Source organism: Schistocerca americana, unplaced genomic scaffold, assembly GCF_021461395.2.
Source record: "Schistocerca americana isolate TAMUIC-IGC-003095 unplaced genomic scaffold, iqSchAmer2.1 HiC_scaffold_23, whole genome shotgun sequence".
NCBI classification, from domain to species: domain Eukaryota; kingdom Metazoa; phylum Arthropoda; class Insecta; order Orthoptera; family Acrididae; genus Schistocerca; species Schistocerca americana.
Genome location: NW_025725939.1, coordinates 3,150,714 through 3,163,570, shown reverse-complemented (window position 1 = coordinate 3,163,570; position 12,857 = coordinate 3,150,714). Strand labels below are relative to the sequence as shown.

The window sequence follows — 12,857 nt, the reverse complement described above, 5'->3', positions numbered from 1 at the left end:
GATAAAATCCGGTCTCTGTCTGCATGATTGCTTGCTTTGTACGATAAAAGTTAGTTAAATTCGTACTATATTTCCACCTCGATGTTTCTGTCATCAAGCGTTTGGACCTTTCGACGTCCATCACTGTCAATAAAACTCTAGAACTACTGTTTACTGATAACCAGTTGCTCCAGTTCAGATTCTGGTATTCACAAGCACAAAAATTCAATTTTGGTAGTAAATAGTGCGATAAAATTACCGCTAAAAAGGTGGACATAAAACCTCAAATTCTGACATTGACTGAAGCTAGCAGCACATAAATATGCAACACAACATCAACTGAACTGGTGTAATAACACCAGGAAACTGGCACTGGGAAAAAGTTACGTCAGTACAAAACGTGTGGAGTAGAAAAAATTTTCAAAAAAGAAGATAGAATGTCGTGTAAAATAATGATGTTCCTTAATGTGACTGGCTGCTAACATTGTTAATAATAACTGTTCCTCAGTAAAGCTGTAACAGAAACAAGTAAGACACAATACCGTTATTATGTGGCGAATAATATTTGGTCTAATCTCGTTAAAAAGTCAGAACTCACCGTGTCATAATTGTGTTTCAAGTACAGAAAGTCCCACTTCTAACGTCCAGCTGTGTTGTTTTCTGATTTTTTAGACTTGGTTTCTCATCTAGGCCACAACCAAAACATTTGCTGCAATGGTCTTTTAATCTTCTTAGTATCATTTTCATAGATTGCAGACAGTATTTAAATATATGAGCCAAAATCCAAATAAAATTCTCAACTTACTTTGGGTATCGTATAACGCAAGTACGTTTATTGCTTCCTCTTTGAGGTTGAATTATCACAATAGGGCTAAAGCTTCTCGAATTTATTGGCTGAAATTGTGCACCACATTACCTAGCATGTATTCCCAGAAAACTACCAAAGATTCTTCTAAGACCTGTCGCCTGTGTTCAAACTTAAAAGGTTCCACAGTAGATAAACTTCGTGCAATTATTCTATGTTCAGCTCACGCTAAGATCGTTCAACATGCAAATACTTGCAACTCCGAACACTCGCTAACTCGTGGAAATATTCTATGTTAAATCTGTCCAACTTGAGAGAATTATTACAACTTCAAAATGCATACAAATTCATGAAAATACCGTATACTACACTGTGATTGTCCCACTTGCAAGAATTATTGAAAGTTCGAAAACCCTTAACTCGCGACAATATTCTAAAACTACATGATCTGTTTATCAACAATTTTGAATTTGCGCTGATATGCTAAGCATATGCATCTAAAAGCATGTAGTACAATTCAGCCAATTTGCCGTTTGTTGCGTGCCCTCTTGCTGGACAAGATCCTGAAATTTTTAATGGCAGTTGTGTACTTTTGTTTATTCAGTGTTAAGTTACAAATTAGGCGAGTGGCAGTTATTCATCATTGAATATTATAGACTTAAGCACTAACCTCTTTCCCAATAGCAAGTAGTTTCTTTGCCTTGGAAATTACGTCTAAGAATTGTTATTGCGCCTTCCTCGACAGTTGCGATCCCTGAAATGACGGGGGGGGGGGGGGGGGGGGGGGACAGGTATTTATGTTGCGTCTGCGAGAAACGCCGAAGAAAGTGTAGGCTATCTCTCAACCGTACGCTCGTGATGAGCAAGAAAGTGAGAAACATATGAACTGGTCTGAAATCGACATGGTGTAGGAGAGAAGTAATATTTTTTAAGGTGGCTGTTATTTTAATGGACATTGCAAGTACTGTCGAATCAATACAGAAGGGTAAAAGCCAGTCGTTTCCTCTGCTCCAAAACGTCTTTGTTTGTGTACTTCAGTATTTCGTATTTTCTTAATCCTTTGCTGTCAATGTAATATTTTACCGTGTTTCATGCTATCAGAATTAATTATGTAATGATTACGTAGCACCACACATGCTGATACTCATGTCACGAGAGAAACACAATTGGCAAGGAAACAGGTTGGGAGGTTTCAGTGCATGCGATGAGAACCTCTGACTGGGTCACAGCGACGATTGTTACGACACTTATTTCGTTGTTATTTATTTGCTGGCTATTTTTACTCAGTTATTTTAGCTCTAAAATACAACATGCATTACATGTAAAAATTCTCATTTAACATGTAATGTATTAAGATACAGTGTAAAATGTATTCATTTTTGTATCCATCCTAATTACAGAACAGCGAAAGGTCTCCTGGCCACAGTTGCAGTTTGTCTATTCAAAGGCTTCCAGTGGTAATAAATATCAATTACCAACGTTTAATACAATTATTGACATATGTAAGTAGTATAAAATGCTAACACGTTATACTCATTAAGAAGGATATGAGTATTGTTACATTAAATGTTTAGCGCGGTAAGTCAAGCACTAACTCCTTTGTAAAGTAAAATTACTTGTAATGAAAATAAAGTAGTTTACTTACTATGGATTGCTCCTCTGACACGCAATTTTTCAGATCAAAGCACACTACGTGCTAACGTTCTACAGTACTCTCCCACCATTGCTACACCACAGTTACTATTTAGAATGCCGGCCGGAGTGGCCGTGCAGCTCTAGGCGCTACAGTCTGGAACCGCGAGACCGCAGATGTTAAGTCCCATAGTGCTCAGAGCCATTTCAACCATTTTTGAACGGCATTCTGTATTACCCTCCTGAACCCACTGATTCCATATTCTGCTAACAGTCATTGGATGTCGACCAACGCGAGCAGCAATGTCGCGAAATGATAAACGGCAATCGTGATAGGCTACAATCCGACCTTTATCAAAATCGGAAACGTGATTGTACGCATTTATCCTCCTTACACGAGGCATCACAACAACGTTTCACCACACAACGCCGGTCAACTGCTGTTTGTGTATGAGAAATCGGTTGGAAACTTTCCTTATGTCAGCACGTTGTAGGTGTCGCCACCGGTGCCAACCCTGTGTGAATTCTGTGAAAATCTAATCATTTGCATATCACAGCATATTCTTACTGTCGGTTAAATTTCGCGTTTGTACCACGTCATCTTCGTGGCGTAGCAATTTTAATGGCCAGTAGTGTATAAGGAGGTTGCGCACTACCTGTTTAAGCTGGGCACAGGATGGTCGGTTGGTTTGGATGAGGGGACCAAAGAGCGTGGTCATCGGTCCCATCGGATTAGCGGAGGATGGGGAAGTAAGTCCGCTGTGATCTTTCAAAGGAATTATCCACCATTTTCCCGAAGCGGTTTAGAGAAATCACGGAAATCTTAAATCAGGGTGGCCGGACACGGGTTTGAACTGTCGTCCTCCCGAATGCGAGTCCAGTGTAATAACCACTTCGCCACCTCGATCGGTCTGAGCACACAATTCTCGCACTCACTTTCTTGCTTTCGTTATTTCCCACATTTTCTGATGGAATAATGAATGTATACCGAGTCCTTTCAAAAAATCAGTGCACGAGTGGTGGAGTAATAACTACACGACGCATACCGTTAGCGTTGTCGTGTTTACTGTGGTTGATTATTTGGACCTGTACTCTTGATCACAATTTTGTTGCCAGATTATTCTTCTCCGAGGTCAGTATACGTTAATTCCGGACCACTAGCATCGCTTCAGGTTCATACTTTCTTTTCCTGTACGTGGTGCCACTGTCTGCAACTGAAGGTGTAATGCGTGAACATTGTTTCACTGCGTTATACACATTCAAAAATATTTCGAATTATTCTCTTTTTTTACGAAGAACGGTTTATAATACAAAATCACAAATTAACATTCACTCAGTAGCGATTACAATGGACTCCAACGAAGTAATACAAAACAAATACATCCATGTAAATTACTTATATCTTTGGGTCCCACTTTATCGAATTAGGTATACAAAATGCCAGTATTTTCATTTAGTAGACTTTTCATGTAGCTACAGTATTGGTCCTAACTCTCCATTTACCCACAGTCAAGTAAACTACAGGATGAGGCAGGAAAATGAACTATTTTAATTAATCTCTAAAAGTGGAATGTTATTATTGTCGACACTTAATACCAGTCACGCGTTTCAGGCAGGTCCACTATTTGCCGAGATGGAGCAGTGGAGCTGGTCAGGACGTGCTGTGGCTGTGAAGGCCTCTCACGAGGACGGTGGCTGTGTGTCGCTGCTGCTAGGCGGGAATACCGCCGTCAATTCGGCGTTAGACGGAGTGATGCCTTACCGTCGGCACATGAAATCATGTTGTGGGTGAAAAACTATGAAGCTATGGGATGTGCACTTCAGTTGAAACCGCCAGGAAGGCCCAGAAGTTGTCACTCACAGGAACGGATGGAGGACGTTACTGTCGCGAGGATAATGCTCAACAGCTCCACAAGGCCCCTTACACGGCCAGAAAGCCACAGTTTGGTGCACTGCCTCCTCAATGGACGTAATCGATCCTTTCTTTTGTCAGGACAAACATGAACTCGCGACCACAGCCACATCTCAGCGGTTTGCTACCATCGTTGACGTATTCCTCGTTCCTGAACTTGAGCGGTTTCCTGCCAATAAGTATTGGTTTCGACAAGAAGGTACTACGTCTTATTGTGCTCAAATTTCAGTGACATCAGTGAACAGAGGGTTTGGGAACCACATCATTTCAAGGACAATGTACATTTTGTGGCTTTCAAGGCCTCCCGATTTATCTATCTGTGACTATTTCTTTTGTGAGTCCCTTAAACAAAGGGCGTAAGATAGACTTCTGCACACAATTGCCGAAATGAAAGACAGCATTCACGCTGCTATCTGAATCATTCCTATATAGTTGCTTGTATGTCTAATAAACGATTTACAGCGAAGATTGCAAGGGTCAACGTAACAATGGGGTCCATCTATAAAACATCATTTCCCAAACATGAACGGTGCGTGAAATGGCAATACGCAAGGGTTTCATTGTTGTGATTGAAAATTTCTTACAGTATATTTCTCTACCTGTTTCGCTATATCCAAATCGGCCCGCTTTTCTACTACGCACTGTATTTGTTAACAGTTACAGATTTCTCCCGAATGCGCTCACAGCCGCTTGTAGCGTTGCTCTTGGGGCACATAAATAAAAAGAATTGTTACTTTTTTTTTTAATGTCGAAAAAATGAATATTTTGGTGGGCCACTTGGCAACAGAATCAGGGATTTATTACGCTATTATAATAACATACGTTGACCATTAAATACCTGAATAAGAGCAGCATATTGATATATATATATATATATATTTGAGATCGCTCGGAAGAAACATTATCATTTCTGTGCATTTTTATAGTCGCGATGTAGTCATACCCGGATCAACACTAAGGGACCAGAAGATTTATAGACTTTAAAAGAAATGCAACACTACACAATTAAAAAGAGTTGGTTCAGAAATAATAGGAAAACGATAAAGTTCCTTCTGCCTCATGCTGCGTTCGGCCCATCAGCGTGATCGTAATTTCTGATGAAGTAACACAAAAATAATTATCATTCAGTTAAATCAGGAGATGGAATCATCAAGGTTAATTTACGAAAATAAGCACACTTATCTTTAACACACGTTTTTTTAATGCTACGTACCTTTTCATATTAAATTACAATAGATGACCATTGTGGTTAAATACTTTATACATAACAGTCAAAATGTCCTCTTGATTCTGTCTGTTCGATATCAGTTACAAGAAACTACATCTTTTGTGATTGGAAAAAATAACAATTAGCATATTCACTCAATATTTTCACATCAAATATAATATACAGTTGTGGAACGCAGCAAGTCCGCGTCCGCCTCTCATGGAATACAAACAGTAAAAGGTGAGGCGCGAAAAGCCTCATTTGTCTTGAAACAACAGAATTCTTTTTTTATACCATTAATCGATACATGTACATAGAGATTTACTGGCACCGCGCAAGAAGGGCAAAGATAAAGAATAATAGATTCTGTCGCTGCTATGCGATGATTCATTTCTTTTACTTTACAATTTTTCGATAACTTTAGGCCATCAGGCGTTTACTATTGAGCGTATATTAATGTTTGTGAGGCGAAAATTACTAATATTACACTGCCTCCCATGAGGAGGGAAGGAATACCGAAGGTATTACTTTCATCCTCATGCACATTGGAATATTTGTAATTTTTCGAGTGTAACATACAGGTTATTAAAAGTTTCATTTTATATTCATTCCATAATAAAAGAATTAACGTTTCAATTTGTAATTACTGACGGTGGATCATTGTGAATTTGTTCTGTATGTCTATCAGTGTTTGTATGGATTCAGTCTATCTTGATGATTCTTAAAATTAAGGCTATAAGTACACATATTTACAAGATTTATAAGGAAATAGAGTCACACTTCATTTTTCATCGTTGCAAAAGTAATTTGACTATCACAACTGGTACACAACTTTCAGTTTTGACAGTATTCATTATATTGTCATCGTCTTGTCGATTGATTGCCTTGTCCGTCGTCGCATTTAATTATACATTTATTTTCGTCGCACATACACTATTTATGATAGACTTGGATTGTAGAGCGGCCACTGGTGATGGCTTCGAAAAGGAAGTCCATATCTTTCACTTTCAGGGCTCGAGTGTGGCTCTCCGAATTATTTCACATATGAAACAGATAAAATGTCTTATATTAGAATAGCTTACAAAACTAATTTTATATACATGTGGGATGGGATATAGGAAGGATCGGATCCTTTGACGTATTTTCGCGTGCTTATTTTCATTCGTATCGTGACCTCTCGTCAAAGTTTACATTTCAACAGTGTTCAGAGGTGACCTTGTGACTTGTCTCTGTGTACAATCAGTCATTATAATAATTACGTTAACTTCTCTATTTTAGAGTCTCTCGGAAGGTTTATGATACATACAAAATGTTTTCAGTACTGGGTGTGAATGTTTTTGCTACAGAATGTAGCGCACAGCAACTGTGTTGTCGGTTGAACGTTTACATTATTTCGTCACGTGGTGGCTGTCCGCCTCCACTGTTGCGAGCAATCTTGAAATTCAGTCTGTGCGCGCGCACGTGACCGGAGCTTTCTTGCAGAGCGTTGATTTCGCGCTTGAGGTGCCGTGCGTCGCTTTTGTTCGGCGGATCGTGGCTTTGTGCTTTTTAGATTGCTGGAGGGAGCTTCTGCCACCGAAACTGCCTCACATCACTTCCTGTCCACTATCCAGTTACGGATTCACAGGTAAGTGGTAGCTACCGCTGCAACTGCATGTGTGGAATGACACTGATTATTACACACTGCACACATCAACGAAATTGTTCACACATATGGTGCAGTAGAATACTGCCACTGACAATCGTCGAACTTTAAAACTTCACTTGCACTGTGGTGAGCGTCTGCGTGAACGGTGTATTAACAGAAATTCTCGCGTCATAACATCACACGGTGTTTACAAGTTGATTTACATACTAATATTTACAAGAGTTCATTTAAATCGAGAAATAATCTAATTGACCACTTTGAATCAAAACAATTGTTTCTTAATTAGTCTTTTTTTTTTATTTAAGTACTTTTTCTTTGACCAACTCCATTCCAATCTCCTTTACAAATTAATTTCATTCATAGTAATCTTTATCACGCTTGCTTATTCATTTTGTAGGACCAATACATTTTTTTTAGTGCTCGTCTTATTTAGTGACTTGTGAGGGGAGCTTCATTTATGTCAAAAGTTTTTCTCGTATGTGCTTGTACTTAAAGAAAGTTCGAGGACAGATTTGAAAATAGCAATTCCGCCTCTGAGTTTCGTGTAGAAATACAAACAGTCGAAAAAAGAAAGGTGGGAAAAGCGGGTCTACTCGCGGATCGTCGACAGAATCTAAATTACTCCTCAACCAGGTCGAAAATTTAATTTACCTTGCGCATTACAAAAGCAATATGCGCGTCGCGAACCTACTCATTTTTATATGTAGTGCCTCACTTCCTAAGCACACGTGCATCTTTACAAGTTGATCCTGAGGAGTGGATAGGATCAAGGATCTTAAAGGATTTGCACTTAGGAAAGGGATTCAATAATCACATAATCACAGAGAAAACAATAAATATTGCAGTGCACACTTAAAATAAAATCTATCACTTCAAGCATGTATATCTAATATGTATCTTGCTGCAGCTTGCTTACTACTCTTTGCTCATTTCTTAGACTAAGTCAAGTTTATGCATTACGCATTTGGGTATTAATTATCATTTGTATATATATATAAGCCTCTCACTAGAGTGTTGTTTTTTTTTTTTTTTTTTTGCTGCTGTCGCTACCTGTGAAGCTTGGGCGAGATCCTTATTATATGTGCTGCTAGCTTGTGAATTTGCAGTATCGCTAATGCTCAATAGTACCGTGAAGTTGGCATAATAAACCATGTTACTCATATCTTCTTTGACTCAGCTTGTTTATAGTCTGGACTCATCTTACTTTGCGTTATACAACAAACTTCCTTTTTATTCCATCACGCTTTTACTTAAGGTTAACGTCAGGCCTTTTTAGAACAATTGCACTGCGTCATCAATCTGTTCATGCTTAATCCTAGGTATCTGTTCACTTCAAAGAGATGTTATTTTATCGCTGGCACAGCACTGTGCTGGAATTTACAAGTTAAATCTACCGACTGTTTGACGCTAACAGGTGGTGCCTTATTTACGTCACCTTTGAAAATAGGGAATAACCTCATGGAATCGAATCTTTTCTTACAACTTTCCTATTTTGTCTGGACGTTTAAGTATTTCCTTTTAAAACAGGTCATTAATTTGTCCTCGATTAAATTTCACTTACTAATACTAAGCACATATAATCATCATTTTCATATTACTATTTAGTGAGAGAAGTGCATTATTCGCTCCTTCCTGCTCATTCTCAAATTACTATTTAGCGAGAGAAGTGCATTATTCGCTCCTTCCTCTTTCCTCATTTTAGTACCTCGGGGCTAATTAATACCTCTCGAGTACATCATTTTCCTTACATACTAACTTATAACTAAAATTGAAAATCGCCTCTAGGACATGTCCTCCTGTTTACATAAAGATTATTCATGTAAATACTTGTCTACAACTTATTCTGTATTTTATTTTCCAGACGCGTTGTTTTGATACATAAGGTTTCCTTTTAGCACCGGCTAACGTCCGTAGTCAGTTCAGTTCCGTTCTTGTTACTCATTGGTTAATCCTGATCTCCAATACCTTAGAATTTTCTTACAGCTTAAATTAACTTAATTCCTGGCGTTATAAAATTTTCTTAAATCTTGATGGTGGAACAATCCTTTGATTTTATTCGTGGCAGGGTCAGATAACAAATAGCTACCAATGTGTGGTTTCCTCATTATCACAAAGGGACCTTCACAAATGTGTTGCCACTTACGATTCTTCTTTAACAACAGTGATGGTTTAAAGTGAGTCCTGACTAATAACTAACTCCAAGAAACTTCTGCAGATGCTCTTCAAGAGCCTCTGGTCTCGTTCTTATGGGTACTATAATTTTATTGATTAATGTTGCATCTAGGACTAGCCTTACGTTACCATCTGATTTTAGCACAGACAATAAAGGACTCGAATAAGGTGAATGAGATACTTCTATCACATTCCAGCGTAACATTTTCTTGATCTCACACTTGACAGCTTCGCGTCTCGCATATGGAATGGAATAGCTTGTTCTACAGTAGGTTGAATGGGGCAGGACATCCATTCGATATTCAAAGCCTTTTATTAGTCCAGGTTTCTTAGAAAATACTTGAACGTAATCTGTTAACAAATTGTAAAGCTCATTCTTCTGCTGTTTGGATAATTCAATGGACTCACTAGCTTTACCGTATAATTCATTCTGACCGGGAATTAGGTCTTTATACTCATCGTCATTAACACTTTCAAGATCTGTCATGTCTTCTGTCTGACTGTACTGTTGTCTTTTAGTCCATGGCCGTACTGCTGTTTGAAGCACCCCAAAGTTTGTCTTCACCTTACTTCTTAACAAATTTACAGTTACTTGTTGCTGGCTCGCTACTAGAGTACAGATTCCACACTCGATGTCAATTTTAGCTTTCGTCTGCCTCAAGAATTCCATACTCAGGATACATGGCACTGATAGGTTTTTAACAATAAGAAAAATGCACGTTACTGAAATAGACTCTATCTGGATTTGAAGCTGAGTCTGAAGATTTACACGTTGTGTTAGTGGACCAATTGCTCCCGATATGGTGCAACCTTGAATTGGAAGTGATAAAACTTTGCATACAGAGGATATTTGCTTAAATAAACATAAAGATAAGACATTTATATTAGCTCCTGTATCTACAATAGCTGTTACTGGTATGTTGGCAATTGATACCCTTATGGAAGCTTGAACTTGTTCGTCCCATACGTCATCATTGTCTTTCGTCTCAGTGTCTGCTACTAGATCATCCCGTAAGTTTGTCTCTTTGTCATACCTAATTGCTTTAATTTCGTGTGGACTAAGGGACAGGGTGCCCCCATTCAAACCTGCAGCATCCTCTAGGAGGCTCAAAGGTGCTGCTTTTAATTTTCCGCTCGACGCTTACTTTCCTGCTGATTTATATTTCTTAATGTTTCTTCCGTCTGGAACTGGTGTTGGTTTTGTGGTACGAACTCTGTTGGAAACGGATCTTGTTGTCCTGGCGTATTCGCTTGCGCATAATAAATTTGCGTATTATGCGGGCGTTTAGGCTTCAGAGTTCCCGAAGGTCCGTTCGCTTGTTGCGTGAAGTGTATATTTTGTGGCTGAAAGGTATTTTGCTGTGGCTTGTGTTGATTGTAACCGTTACTGAAAGGTGTACATTGGTCTCCACCTTGATTATGCCATTTATTTCTTTTCCACTGACGATTTGAATCGTAAGACTGATCGTTTTGATAATTACCGTTGATCGGTTGCGTGTTTCCATATTGCTGGGGCTGTGTGCTATAATGTGTATTTTCGTACTGAGGTGGTGACGAATTATATATTGGATTGTATCTCTGGCCGTTATTGTACTTATTTTTGTATTTGCTGTTGGAGTACGTAGTGCGTTTATTTTTGAAACCGTTGTGGGGTTGGTACTGGCTGTCGCTGTGACGCGCTTTCGCTCGGCCACCATTGTTGCCTGCGTATTCTGTATTGTGCTGGCCGCCTGCACTGAAGTGGGCGTTGCCAACATCAACTCTAGCGTCCTCGTAAATCAGATCTAACGAGTCTAACACAGATAGGAAAGTGTCCGTATCGTCCTCAGACACGTTTACTAACTTTTCTCTGATCGCAATCGGTAGCTTAGTTTTTAGAATCATAATAACGTCTTGGGCGGTGATCGGCGAATCCCAGAACTTGATTTTCGCTAAATACTTTTCAAAATATCTTCTCAAACTACCGCGCTTACTGTTAAACACTTCGGCGTTGTAAAAATCTTTTCTCAGGCGCTGCTGCACACCAGAACTCCAGAATTTAGCTAAAAACATCTGTTCAAACTCTTTGTAACTTTTACAAGAGTCGACCATTTCGGTTCCCCATAAGGCAGCATCGCCTACGATAAATCCACTAACGAATTGAATTCGCTGGCGGTCACTCCAGCTACTCGGGAAAATTCCTGAAAAATTTCGGAGGAACACTATAGGATGAATTTCTCTTTTCTGTGGGTGAAAGGTCGGAAAAATACGATGTTTGATCACGCTTTCCTCCTGCATCAAACTGACAAAAGTGGATGGGCTGGTAGTCTGGTTAACTTGTGCTTCTATAGAACTATGAGTTTGAGCGTTATCAAATGGTGAACGGTAATGTACCTGCTGTTGTTCATTACTTCGTGGTGAATTATTCCAGTTTCCTGACACGGGAGGTGGGGAATTTTCAACTTGACATTTTAGTGTACGAACTTCATCAACTATCTGTTGACGCCATTCAGGTAAATCTTGAGCTAACGTTCGTCTTATCTGGCCTAATTCTGACATCACCGTGTCTCCTGTTTTTCCAGGGGCTGCCAATATTTCAAAGGTCATGTTTTTGACAGTTTCCCTGAGTTCGTTCTTGACCTTGTTTTCTATGAATCCGTCTTTGTTTTTAATCCACTCTTGGTAGTGATCAGACAATGCTTCAGCATGTGCCTTAACAGTATTCTTTATTTGGTCCTCTACATTAAGAGTCTCAATCTGTTTCGAAAGATCATCAACAACATTCTCGATCGTGTCTACTGCGGTTTTAACTCCTTTGACCTCATCAGAGATTGCAGTATAATCTTCTTTTAAGGTCGCAGCTTGTTTTTGATATTCTATCACTTTTGAATTTATCTCTCCCTTGGCTGCTTCGATTTTTTCATCTAACCGTTTTGAAATATCCTCTATTTTTGACTCTACTTGTGTGTCAATTTCTAGCCTCATGATCGTGATCTGACTGCTGATTTGGCTTTGGACATTACCCAACAGGGTATTTAAATCAGCTGTTATGTCTGCCTTTAGTTCGGCCTTTACCGAATTTAACCGTGTATTTAGGTCATTTATCTCCGTTTGCAGATCTGTTTTTACTGAATTTATGTCTGTTTTTACCGAATTTATTTCTGTTTTTACTGAATTTATGTCTTCTTTTACTGAGTTGCACAGATTTGTAAGGACCTGATTTTTATTATGCCGTCTTTCGGCCTTCTCTTTTTCTTCGCGGGCCTTTTCTTCTAATTTTTCCTGCTTTTCACGTTCCTGTCTTTGCGCCTCTCTCTGTCTTTGACTTTCGAACTTGCGTTCCATTATTGCTTCGATCATTGCAGCCAAGTCATTTTTTTCAAAAGCGGGAATAGTTTGCACACTAGGACCAGCTTCTAAAACTTCGGTCGAGGCTGCTTCTGCCTCCGCTCGTGTACCTATCGCGCGTGATCGTAATGGATAGTGAGGTCCATTCGCATCACCGCTGTCGTCTGGTTTTGTT

General features: G+C 39.2%; 1 protein-coding gene across 1 annotated transcript in view; it reads left to right on the top strand.

The window, feature by feature from the left end:
• The window catches only part of LOC124575298 (piggyBac transposable element-derived protein 4-like), a 100,752-nt gene that overhangs the window by 48,072 nt on the left and 39,823 nt on the right, over positions 1-12,857 (top strand). The gene's annotated exons all lie outside the window — the stretch shown is intronic.